This window comes from Artibeus jamaicensis, unplaced genomic scaffold (assembly GCF_021234435.1).
Source record: "Artibeus jamaicensis isolate MK-2021 breed Jamaican fruit bat unplaced genomic scaffold, CSHL_Jam_final contig_452, whole genome shotgun sequence".
In the NCBI taxonomy this organism is placed as follows: domain Eukaryota; kingdom Metazoa; phylum Chordata; class Mammalia; order Chiroptera; family Phyllostomidae; genus Artibeus; species Artibeus jamaicensis.
Genome location: NW_026521837.1, coordinates 4,567,878 through 4,581,869, shown reverse-complemented (window position 1 = coordinate 4,581,869; position 13,992 = coordinate 4,567,878).

Sequence of the window (13,992 nt, the reverse complement as noted above, 5' to 3'; positions counted from 1 at the left end):
TTTCTGAACCTGATTCTCTGGACTTTTTATTCATACAGTTCATACTGTGAGCTCTTCAATAGCCTTCCAATACTTCCAGTTCTCGTACTGAAATTGAGTGTGCTGCGCTCTTTTTATGCTGTCAATCACAATACATTTGGAGGGCTATGAAATCAGTTCTGAGGGTCTGACAAAACTAGAAATAGAATAGAATAGAAATAGAACTAGTCAGAATTCACCGACTGTTGTAAAGTAAGGATTATTCCATGAAACATATGCACACATAAGCAGACACATATATAAGCACCTGTGTGCCAGATTGCTAGTGAAAATTCTTTCCTTGTCTTAGGTTATGGTTCAGACATTTGAGAAGTAGTGATAGAGTGTTTAGAGCATGGGCTCTGCAGTTAGAGTGCTTGCATTCCAGTCCCACTTGCCAGCCATGGGACCTTGGGCAAACTACTTCAGCTCTACACCTTGCCTTCCTCATTTGTAACATGATAGTGTGTGCAGACTGCTTGTTTTCTACCAAAGTTCTTTTCCCTTCTTTTATAGCTATGGTGTTTGTCTCAGTTAGCTCATGCTGCTATAAAAGAATTCTAAACACTGGATGGTTTAAACAACACACATTTATTTCTTACAGTTACGGAGGCTGGATGTACAAGGTCAGAGTCAGGTTTTTGGTGAAGGCCCTCTTGTCTGTTTAAAGACCATCACCTTCTTGCTGTATTCTCACTGGGAAGAGAGAGATTATCTCTTCTGTGTCTCTTCTTACATGGGCGCTAATCCCATTTGTAAGGGCTCCACCCTCATGACCTAAACACCTCCCAAAGGCCCACCTCCAAAAACTATCACACTGGGGATTGGGACTTCAACATGAATTTGGGGGTGCGAAGACACATACATCTAGTCCATAGTAGGGTTGTGGCTGAGCACGTGACTGTGCATCCACATTTGCTGCCTAAATTGGAATTAAGTGTGGCTAAATTCTTGCCAATGGAATGTGTGAAAGTGATGTGTACCACACTCAAATCTGAATCTTATAAGGCATTGTGCATACCTCTTCCATGGCCTTGTACTGGTGGGTGAAAACCTGATGTGATGGCCATCCAGCTTGACCACATAAACAATGATAATGTAGCCCATGTACATAGACAGTGATGGTGGAGCAACCAAATGGGAGGGGACTGGATCCTTGAATGACTATGTAGAGTCCCCCAACCTGAACTATTTATATCAAGACTGTTGAATATGAGAAAAATGCCTGTTTTCTAAGCCACTGCATTTTGGGATTTCTTTATTATATGAATTTCATCTTTAAAAAATCCTCACCTGAGGTTATGTTTATTGCTTTTAGAGAGAGAGAGAGAGAGAGAGAGAGAAACATCAATCTGCTGCTTCTCACACTCACCCTAACTGGGGATTGAACCTGTAGCCTTTTGGTGTATAGAAAGATGCTCCGACCAATTGAGACACCTGGCCAGAGCATTAAGTTCATTTTTACCCTAGCAAATACACTATCTCATATAGCTGTTGAGACTTATTCCAACAATTCCTGGTTTATAATTAATATATCTCTTAATAGTGTTTTTGAAATCAAGAACCCTAGTTGAAGGAAGGTGGTCTAAAGGTAGAAACTTCCAGTTAGATGGTAACATGTACTAGGGATATGATGTACAACATGAGGACTATCCTTAACACTGCTGTATGACATATAGGAAAGTTGTTAATAGAGTAAATCCTAAGAGTTTTTATCACCAGGATAATTTTTTTCCCTTTTTTGTTTTGTTTTTATCTATATGAGAAGATAGATGTTAGCTGAACCTATTGTAATTATTCCACAATATATGTACATCAAATCATCATGCTGTAAACCTTAAACTTATAGAGCAATATATGTCAGTTATTTTTCAATAAAGATGGAAAAAATAAATAAAGAATATTTTTTAAAACCTTGACTAGTAAATTGAAGGGTGAGTTTAATTCAGTGATTCTTTATGATTTTGCCCCCCTCCCCCTGGGGGACATTCATTAGTCTGGAAATATTTTTGGTTATCTTAACTGTGGGGTCTCATTAAGGCATCTGTGGGATGCTGCCAAATATGTGACAGTACACAGTACAGCCCCCCACAACGAAAAGCTTTTCAGCTCCTAATATCAATAGTGCCAAGACTGAGAAACCCTGATTTAATGGATCGATTTAAGCTACTCAGAACACTTGCTAAAACAAAAAGTTGAGTCAAGTTGCATGACTGAGAATCATGAAATGGGGTATTTCCTCCAAAGAAATGCAGACTATTTTTATCATAACAGGAGGAAAATGAGTGCTCAGTAGCAACTGACAGATTTCTCCAGTACCCTTTTAGCTACTCACATTCACTCATACCTTCTCTCCACATATATAAATCCACTAATTCCTCAAAGTCATATCAAATTACTAACTACATCAGGTCCAAGTCCAGGATTTCAAGACTATACATAGTCCTTGTCTTTATTCCAGACCTTGCAACCAAGGTTAAATAATAGGCAATTATCCCTTATGCAATCAATATACTATGATGGAAAGAGAATAGGATAGACATACACAATGAAAAGGTTGGGTTCTCTAATCTTGCAGATGGTCTTGGGCCACAGAGCTGGCAATTTCTCCCTTGATTTTGGGGGCTACACAGGGGTTGCTGTATCTACTCAGACCTCATTGAGCCATCCATCCACCATTATGGATTGCAGTGTGAAGTCCAATTATGATTTTCTTTTGCTTCATTTGGGAGACAGAGGGATAGGACCAAGACAATAGAGGTATTGACAGTGTGCTTTAGAGATATTATTGTTGTTCTCAGTCATGGAAGCTAGTGACCTTGGCTTACTTTATTTGTAATTATGGGCATACTCTGTTTTTCTCAATTGATCCCCAAAGAAGGAAAATGTTGCCAATGTGCCAGCAGTCAGACGTTCTTCTGGAATTTTCTATTAATAGGCTCTTATCCTCCATTCATGTGCTTCTTTCCATCTCAATCTCTCTTGTCTTCGAATCAGCTACCTCCACCCTAAAGACTCCTGTTTTAATTTGAAACTTTCACAGCATTGGAATGTAGGTGTAATCTTCATGGACTTCAACTACAGGTGCCATTTCTCTTCTGCATTAACTCAACTGTTAAAGCAACTTCTTCCAAGTACAGAAGCAGACTCCCTCGCTCATTATGTTAGTGATTGCTCACCATCTGGGTATGTCCTGTTGGCATTCAGTCTCCTGCTCTCATAAGGTATGTAGAACAGGTAAGATAAAGCATAACCCAAACCCAGCCAATGACCAAACACTTCCTGGCCTGCATTACCTGTACCACCTCCCTTCCCAGATTGGTTGCACCAAGGCTCAGGCATTTTCAGAGGAGTGACCGTCAGATCCTAGCACTGTAGTTTAACAATATTGGAGTTTACAAAAGTAGTGGAAATAGCCGACATAATTTTCTTCAAGACAAGAGGATGGTTATTTTCTAACAGTGGTCTCCTTTGATCATGGAATCATATGACAAGTATATATGCATATTTTTTCTGTCACAACTATTTTATTATTTGAAAGAAATTTCTAAGTTTTATTAACAAAAGGCTTTGAAAAATCTGAAAGATGGAGCAAAAGAAAATTTAGTTATTTATTTTTGACACTGTTACTTTTTGGGGTTAGTTGCAGATGTTAATAATAACAATAACTAACACTCCAGCTGATATTTATTGAGCACTTCAAATATCCCAGGCATAGTAGCTAGAAAAGGTCAAATCAAAAAGCTGTAGGTTTGTATAAGATGCTTGAGCTCAGCAGCACCTTTTATATTGATCAAGCTCGGCCTAGCAGTTGAAGGTAGAGGGGAAAAATGCTTCTGACCCTCTCTGGCCATGGCTTTAGGGTTTAACTTCCGTTGAAAGTTAATTAAGGAAGGGGTAAATGGCCACTATATTGAAGGGCACTTATATTTAAATATCTGGAAAAGCACATGAAAGTTTAAGTAGGTGAGTAATAGTGACCAGGATGTGATAGTTTGTGTAGCAAGAGTAGTAATTTATTATTATTATTTGTTGTTATTCATGAGTGAAACTCATAAACTTTTATTATTTAATTGTGTTCATATATATTGGGTTGGCCAAAAAGTTTGGTTTTTTTTTCTATAAGATGGCTCCAGGAGCGCTTAGTTGTCTTTAACTTCATTGAAAACAATTTTGTTAGATTGTATTGTGACACTTGTCATATCAGCATACATTTATAAAGCAATCAAAATGGGTGAATTTTTGTGTATACATTTTAATATTGAAGATAGAAGAAAATATGCAATGTTTTCAGAATATTTCAAGAAAGGTAAAAACATAACTGAAATGCAAACAATTTGTGCAATGTATGCAGAAGGTGATGTGATGAGTTGAACCTGTCAAAACTGGTTTGTGAAGTTTTGTGCTGGAAATGTCTCAAAGGATGATATTCCATGATTGGGTAGACCAGTTGAAGTTGTTAGTGATCAAATCGAGACATTAAGAACAATTAACATTATTCCAGGCAGGACATAGCTGACATACTCAAAATATCCAAATCAATAAAGTTATTGGTGAAAATGAAAATATGTCTTTCATATTTTAAAATATATTTTATTGATTATATTATTATAGTTGTCTTAATTTTTCCTCCTTTGCCCCCATTTACCCTGTTACCCCCCATTTTCTCAATCAATGTCTCTCCTTAGTTCATGCCCGTGAGTCATGCATATAAGTTCTTTGGTTACTCCACTTCCTATACTGTTCTTAACCTCCCTGTTTATTTTTTAAAAAGATTTTATTTATTTATTTTTAGAGGGAAAGGGAGATAGAAAAAGAGGGAGAGAAACTTTGATGTGTGAGAGATATATCAATTGGTTGCCTCCTTATGACCCTAACCAGGTACCTGGCCCACAACCCAGGCATCAAACTAGGAGTCAAACTAGCAACCCTTTGGTTTTCAGGCTGGTACTCAATCCACTGAGCCACACTAGCCAGGGCCCCCTGTCTATTTTGTACCTATCAATTTGTATTTCTTAATTCCTGCACCTTTTTCCCATCTTCCCCCTGCCCTGTCCCAACCAATAACCCTCCAAATGATCTCCATATCTATGATTCTGTTTCTGTTCTGCTTGGTTTGTTTTTTTTAGATTCAATTGTTGATAGCTGTGAATTTATTGCCATTTTAATGTTCATGGTTTTGATCTTTTTCTTTTTTTTAAAATTTTATTGATTATGCCATTATAGATGTTCTATTTCCCCCCCTTTGTTCCCTTTCATTTTGCACCCCCTCCCCCACCATTCACCCCCTTTAGTTTATGCCCACATGTCTCAAGTTCCTTAGATTCTATATTTCCCATACTATTCTTGCCCCCCCAACTATTTTCTATCTACTGTCTGTGCTACTTATTTTCTGTACCTTATCCCCCCTTCTCCTTCTCCCACTCCCCTGTTGCTAACCCTCTTTGATATCTTCATTTCTATGGTTCTGCTCCTGATCTAGCTGTCCTCTTAGTTTGCTTTTGTTTTAGGTGTGGGTGTTAAGAACTGTGAGTTTGCTGTCCTTTCACTGTTCATCTTTTTTAATCTTCTTTTTCTTAGGTAAGTCCCTTTAACATTTCATATAATAAGGGCTTGGTGATGATGAACTCCTTGAATTTGATCTTATCTGAGAAGCACTTTATCTGTCCTTCCATTCTAAATGAAAGCTTTGCTGGATAGAGTAATCTTGGATGTAGGTCTTTGGATTCCATGACTTGGAATATTTCTTTCCAGCCCCTTCTTGCCTGTCAGGTCTCTTTTGAGAAATCCACTGACAGTCTGATGGGAACTCCTTTGTAGGTGACTGTCCCCTTATCTCTTGCTGCTTCTAGAATTCTCTCCTTCATTTTAATATTGGCTAATGTAATGATGATGTGCCTTGGTGTGCTCCTTCTTGGGTCCAAGTTCTTTGGGACTCTCTGAGCTTCCTGGATTTCCTGGAAGTCTATTTCCTTTGCCTGATTGGGGAAGTTCTCCTTTATTATTTGTTCAAATAACTTTTTCATTCATGGGTGTTCCTCTTCCCCTTCTGGTACCCCTATAATTCGGATGTTGGAACGTTTAAAGATGTCCTGGTAGTTCCTAAGCCTCTCCTCATTTTTTTGAATTCTTGTTTCTTCATCCTTTTCTGTTTGGTAATTTTTTTCCTCTTTCTGGTCCACTCCTTTGATTTGAGTCCCAGGTTCCTTTCCATTACTATTTGTTTCCTGTGCATTTCTCTTCATTTCAATTAGTTTAGCTTTCATATGTTCCTCTAATTTGTGACTAAAATCAACCAGTTCTGTGAGCATCCTAATCACCAGTGTTTTGAACTGTGCATCTGAAAATTTGTCTATTTCTTGGTCACTTAATGTTATTGGCTCTGGGGTTTTGAGTTCTTCTTGAGCCATGTTTGGTCTGTTCATGCCTGTTATGTATGAGGAGCTGAGCCTTAGGTGTTCACCAGGGCGGGGCAACCCAGTTGCTTGGTTGTGACACTATGTGGGGGCGGTGTCAGAGCCGGGCAATAGTGGTTCCCTCTGCTGCTTCCCGCTGCTGGGGCCTGCACGGTCTGTCTTACTGCTCGCTCCTTCACTGGTTTATCTGCACGCGAATGTGTGACCACGGTCAGCCTGCCATCTTGCGCCCTCACTGGGTCTGCCTATGGCAACCCCATGCCTGGGATCCACCAACCGCCGCCCACTCGCCTGGGTCGGTCTGACTGAGTTTTCCTGTACAACCCCGCTCCGCCAGTTGCTGGCTCTGCCCCTGTTACCAGTCTGGCTGAAGGGTTCGTTGTTGTCGGACTTCCGTACAGTTCAGTTTTCTGTTTTGGTTGCGTATTTTGTTACTAAAATTTTGTTGTCTTTAAACTTGGTTGTGCAAGAAGGTATAATGCTTTCACCTACGCTTCCATCTTGAAGGAAGTCTCCAAGAAATGATCTTTTTCTTAAATAAGCCCCTTTAACATTTCATATAATAATGGCTTGGTGATGATGAGCTCCTTTAGCTTTACCTTGTCTTTGAAGCACTTTACCTTCCCTTCAATTCTAAATGATAGTTTTGCTGGATAGAGCTATCTTGATTTCAGGTTCTTGCTTTTCATCACTTTGAATACTTTTTGCCAGTCTCTTGTAGCCTACTTTCTTTTGAGAAATCAGCTGACAGTCTTACGGAAACTCCTTTGTAAGCAACTATCTGCTTTTCTCTTGTCATTTTTAAGATTGTCTCTAACTTTTGTCATTTTAATTATGATGTGTCTTGGTGTGGTCCTCTTTGAGTCCAACTTGTTTGGGACTCTGTGCTTCTTGGACTTGTGTGTTTATTTCCTTCATGAAAATTGGGAAAAATTTTTTAATTTTTTCAATTTCTTGCTCTTTATCTTTTTCCTGCACCCCTATGATTTGAATGTTGGTATGTGTGAAGCTGTCCCAGAGACTCTTAGTCTATAGTTGTTTTTCAGATTCTTTTTTCTTCTTGCTGTTCTGATTGAATGTTTTTTTTCTTTCTTCTGTTCCAAGTCATTGACTTGATTCTTGGCTTTGTCCCACTTCACTGTTGAGTCCCTGTACATTTTTCTTTATTTCACTCACTGTAACCTTCATTTCTACCTGGGTCTTTTATTGTGCTGCTGAAGTGCCCAATGAGTTCCTAGAGCATTCTAATAACCAGTATTTTGAACTTTGCATCTGGTAGATTGTTTATCTCCATTTCATTTAGTTCTTTTTCTGGAGTTTTGATCTGTTCTTTTATTTGGGCCATATTTCTTTGTTTCCTCGTTTTGACAGCTTCCCTGTGTTTGTTTCTGTGAATTAGGAAAAGCTGCTTTGATTCCCTTAGTAGTGTGTCCTATTGTAGAAAAGCACACCGGTAAGTTGGAGGCAGCAGAGCCTTAGGTAATCTCCAGGGAGGGCAACCTGTGTCATTGTTCTGTGTCTGTGTGTGGGGGAGGGGTCAGTGCCACTGCCTGGCCCCTGGAGTTTTATCTGGGAGGAAGATGATCTCTCAGCATTCGCCCTGATACCAGACACTACAATTTTCCCCCATATGCCACTGTTGCCTTTACAGCTGTTGCCTTGGTGCTGAAGCACAGAGGATGTTTGTAAGTTCTAAGTCTGTTGAAGGCTCTTTAAGGAGAGACTCTTGAGAATCCTGAAGTTTATTCTGCTGCTCAAACCCCCACTGGTTTTTACAGCCAGAAGTTATGGGGACTTATCTTCCTAGTGCAGGAACCCTGGGCTGGGTGGTCTGATTTGGGGCTAGGATCCCTCGCTCCCAAAGTATCCCTGCCAATTTTTATCTACCACATGTGGGTGTGGGACTTCCCATTCTGCATCTCCAAGTATCTACTCCTCCTACCCATCTAGATGAATTTCTTGGTTGTCCAGCTCCATACCCCTCAATTTTCTGACAATTATGAATGATATTTGTTTTGTAGTCTATTTGTAATTTTTCCTGTAGTTATGCAAGGAGGCGAGCTATTTTACTTATGCTTTCTTCTTGACCAGAAGTTCAAAATGAAGTCTGTGTCTTTTATTTTTTGGAAAAAAAAACATTTGGACTTTTTGGCCAACCTAATAGTGTCGACTCTCATCGTGTTACCTTGTCTTTTACTGGCTTAGCCCATGGTAAGTGGTTTAACCTCTTTAAGCCTCCTCACTCATGGGTAAATGACAGCAATAAATGATTAATAGGGTTGTTGAGAGGACTAAATGTGATATATGAAGAGGAGGAAGAGAAATATTTTTTTCTATTCATTTCGGGTTTTCTCCCTGGGGCACTGTAAATTAGACTAAGAGACAGATTAATAGGAGAAAAACTAGTACATTAACATGTGCATCACATATACATGTAGGAGTACTCAGAGATGAGTAACGCAGAAGGTATTTAGAACTTGAGTTTACATAGCATCTTAACAAAAGAACAATATATTTTTAGAGAAGTAAGACAAAGGAAAAGGAGTTTGAGTTTCTAAGGGAGGCAAATAGTGGGAAGGCAAATATATAAAAAGACAAATACAATGGTAATTTTTAGCAATTTGTTATATAGATTTCTTTGGTACGATACAGATCTGGACATGTGCTCAGTGATTAACCTCTGTTCTTCCTGGTAGAGAGGGGAGGGGAGATACCTTTACAAATTTATGTTCTGCTTTTCAGCAAATAGGCAAAAAAGGAGAAGGGCAGCTTCTTAAATTACCTTCTGCTTGAAATAATCCATATACTTAAGTACTAAGGGACCTATCACAGAACCTGATACATAAGAAGAACTCAGTAAATGGTAGTTGCTGTTACTGTTATCATAGAAAATCAGTATCAGTAATTTGCCCTCATAGCTAATGAATGGCATTAATCTCATTTATTTTAACTTGTGGATTTTCTTCTCCTAATTCTGGGATTTAAACAAGCTATGAGAATTTATGGTTATCATCTTAATAGCACGTGGTCTGATGAGCTGAGACCAAAAAAGATTGCTGAGTAAAAGACCACAAATACTATTATAAATAGCATGCCACCTGAGCAGGGTTAACAGGCTTTTCTGGTTGGTTTTGTTGACATGGTGCTTCGTTCTCCCTTCCGTTTATCTTATCCTGAAGGTGGAGCAGGTTCTGTTTCGAGCTAAACACTTGGGAAGCCCTCTTGCCATCCTTCTCTATTTCCTGATTTGGCCGTCAGTCTTTCTCACACCCTTGCCCTCCATTTTCCGCAGGTGTTTCTTACCTAGAAGCTTTGGAATTTATTAGGCTACCTTAAAAAGACATGGGAACAGAGACAATGATTGAGCCATCTCAACAGTCTGGATCCTTGTGGAGTAATTGGGTTGCTATCAACATTTAAGGAGCTGCTCAAAATAACCGCAACTTCCTCTGTCTTTGCTCCTTTTCCTTATAAAAATATTATAAAAAATTAAATGATCATATAATTGTTATAAAAATAGTAGATTATAAAAATAGTGACACATAGCCATTTCAAAGATGTAGGTCATACAAAAAAATATAAAGAGTCCAGACCAGTGTGGCTCAGTTGGTTGGGCATCGTCCCCTGAAGTGAAAGATCACCAGTTCAATTCCTGGTGCGGTACACACTTCGGTTGAAGGTTCAGTCCACTGTTGGGGTGCATAAGGGTGGCAACACATCGGTGTTTCTCTCCCTCTCTTTCTCCCTCCCTTTCTCTCTTTCTAAATAAATTTATATTTTTAATTAAAATATAAATAAAAAGAAAAAATTATCCATGATCCTACATACAGATAAAATCACTATGAACATTTTGCAGTGTTTCTATTAAGTCTCTTCCTGTGTTTATTATAGTATGTCTAGGAGAATTCTGTATCATTTGATCTTGATTTTATTTTTGCTTAATCTTACAATGTAAACATTTCTCTGTTAAAATGTTCACATTTTAAATAGTTCTATAATATGGTCATTGTATGGTCATATCATTTTACTTAAATCGGTCATACTTTAGACATTTAAGTCGATCCCAGTTTTCTGCTTTTATAAATAGTACTGCTATTATAAATAAAAATATATATAAGTAATAGTGTCTTTATATATAGGAACATCTGCCCCAAATACATAATACATTTTTGCCAGTATTGCTGCTTACTCATTAAGACAGCGTCTTGGGCTCTTTGTGACAAAGGTTGTTATTACATATTGCCAGATTTTGCCAGAAAGGTTATGTGAATTTTCAGTCTTACCTGCAGTATATGAGAATGTATCTTTCAGTCAACTCTTGTCAATAAGGGGTATTCAGTTTAAATTCTTTTTATTACTGATAGGCAACACATATTTTAATATACTTTAAAATTATTACTGTTGTTGATTCCCATACCTATTAATGACTTTGTGAATTATCTTTTTCAATTATTGGTCTCTTTATTTTTTCTGTGAGATGATAGTCTTTTTATTTTTGAAGTTTTATTTTTTTAAATATAGAATTAAGCTTTTTATCTTGTGTTATGTCTGAGTAAGCAGTTTACTTCTTTACTACCTATTTCTTTAAACTTGTTTCATACCTATCTTTCAAGAGTTTACCTAAACTCTTTTGGAGCCTGTAAGATTTTTTATGTCTTTCAAGCTTTTAGAAGTTTTCTTTTGAGGCCATTTTTAGTTGGAGAACCAATTCCATAGCCATGTGTAATTACCTTTCTTTTTGGTGCTTTCCCTTCAGCATTTACATTCCCAGACTGAAGAGCACAGGCTCTTTGGTTGGTTTTCCTGAAGACTATCTTTCACTCTAATTCTACCTGCAGAGAACAGAAATACATGAAATACTTCCCGTGATTTGTAGAACTGAATCTCAAAATTAAGGTGTATTTATGTTGAACATATACAGATGGCTTGTAAATTTATGAGCACATGAGATACAATTAAAGATTAGAGATTAGTTGGTTTTATTTTTCATCTTTTTTTAAGTATATTTTATTGATTATACTATTAGAGTTGTCCCATTGTTTTCCTCCCGTTTATTCCTCTCCATCCTGCACTGTCCCTCCATCATCATTCCCTCACTTAGTTCATGTCCATGGGTCTTACATATAAGTTCTTTGGCTTCCCCATTTCCCATATTGTTCTTAACCTCCCCCTGTCTATTTTGTACCTACCCATTATGCTTCTTTTTTTTCAAATTAATTAATTTATTTTAAAAATATTTTTCAACTACAGTATTCTTTCTTTTACTCCCTTTCCAGCCCACGCCCCCGTGCCCCCCATCTCCCTCCCCTTTCCACCCCCTTTAGTTGTTGTCGATGTGTCCTTCATGCTAGTTTCTGTAAATTCCTCCCCTTTTTCCCCTGAAATTCCCTCCCCTCTTCCCTCTGGTCGCTGTCCCCCTGTTCTTGATTTCAGTGTCATTGTTTTTCTTTTGCTTGCTTGTTTGTTTTGTTGTTTAGCTTCCTGTTAATGGTGAGATCATATGGTATGTGTCTTTCACCGCCTGGCTTATTTCACTCAGCATAATGCTTTCCAGTTCCATCCAAGCTGTTGCAAAGGGTAGGAGCTCCTTCTTCCTTTCTGCTGCATAGAATTCCATTGTGTATATGTACCATAATTTTTTGATCCATTCATTTACTGATGGGCACCTAGGTTGCTTCTAGCTCTTGGCTATTGTAAATTGTGCTGCTATGAACATTGGGGTGCATAGGTTCTTTTTGGATTGGTATCTTAGGGTTCTTAGGATATAGTCCCAGCAATGGAATTGCTGGGTCATAAGGCAGGTCCATTTTTATTTTTCTGAGAAAATTCCATACTGTTTTCCATAATGGTTGTACCAGTCTGCATTCCCACCAACAGTGAACTATGAGAAATACTAAAAGGTCTGCTTTAAGAAAAGGAAGGAAAAAGAGAGAGACAGAGAGGAACACAGGTACAAAAATGGCAATGAATAAGTACCTATCAATAATAACCTTAAATGTAAATGGATTAAATGCTCCAATCAAAAGACATAGAATAGCCCAATGGATAAGAAAGCATGACCCACACATATGCTGCCTACAAGAGACCCACCTCAGGACAAAAGACCAACACAGACTAAAAGTAAAAGGCTGGAAACAAATTTTCCAAGCAAATGGACAAGAAAAAAAGCTGGGGGTAGCAATTCTCATATCAGACAAAATAGACTTCAAAAAAAGGGCCATAAACAGAGACCCAGAAGGTCACTTCATAATACTCAAGGGAAGAATCCACCAAGAAGACATTAACATCGTAAACATATATGCACCCAACATAGGAGCACCCAAACATATAAAGAAAATCTTAGAGGAACTCAAGAAAGATATTGACAGCAACACAATTATAGTAGGGGATTTTAACACCCCACTATAAAAAATGGACAGATCTTCCAAACAAAATGTCATCAAAAATATTGTGGTATTAAACAACACCCTTGATGAAATGGACTTAACTGATATATACAGAGCCCTTCATCCCAAAATGCACATGGAACATTCCTGTTATGCTTCTTATTCCCTGTACGTTTTTCCTCATTGAAGCTGGGGGTTTCTCCAACTACCACAACCCTTACAGGCTTTCTCAGTCAGAGGTTTTGAGGCTTTTCCTGAGCTGGAACTCTGGGTTGGATGGTCTATCTGGTACCCCGGTCTCCTAGTTTATCCATATGCAAATATGGGACCACCCACCCTGTCAGCTGCCTCCTGCCTGGTCCTCCAGTTGTGCCTTGCCAAATATCCTCTCTGCCCTGGCTTCCTGTCTTTGCCCCTCCTACTGGTCTGGATGAATGTTTTTTCTTTAACTCCTGGTTGTCAGACTTCCATACAGTTCAGTTTTCTGGCAGTTCTGGTTGTTTTTTGTTTTTAAATTTGTTGGTGTCCTTGTTTTGGTTTTGTGAGGAGGCAAAGTATATCTGTCTATGCTTCCATCTTGGCCAGAAGTTGGCTTTTTTCTTCATCTTCATGCCAAATAGTGTGTTATCCTTGGCTATGCCCACATGGTTGTCAGTTATTCAGCATGATCATGCTAGGACTACTTTGCAGTACTTCCACACCAGAGTGTTCTAGGGAAATGAGAACAGGCTGAGAGTTGGACTGGGATTGAAATCCAGATGTTAAAATTTACTGGCTTACTAACATTGGACAAGTCCCATAGCCTCACTAAGACTTTGTTTCTGTGTGAAGCCAGGAATGATAGTACTTACCTTTTAGAATGGATGAGAAGATTAAATGGGACCTCGTGACCCACCTCACCAGCTTTGGGTGTATCTTTAAAAATTTTGTAATTGTTGAATTCCTACAAGCCAGTACGTTTAGAACCCCCTATTTAAAATACTCTTCACAAATTTAGCAAGAAATCCAGGGGCTTACATTTCCCAAGGGGTCTCCTTCCCAACCCTAGATGGAGAGAAACTTGGAAAAGCCTGACCAGTCCCCTGGTAGACCCTGGTTTCAGCTGCTGTGGTTTTTGTTGGGACCTCTTGGTCCCACTCGGTCCAGTGGTTCCTTACTCACTGCTCCCTTCT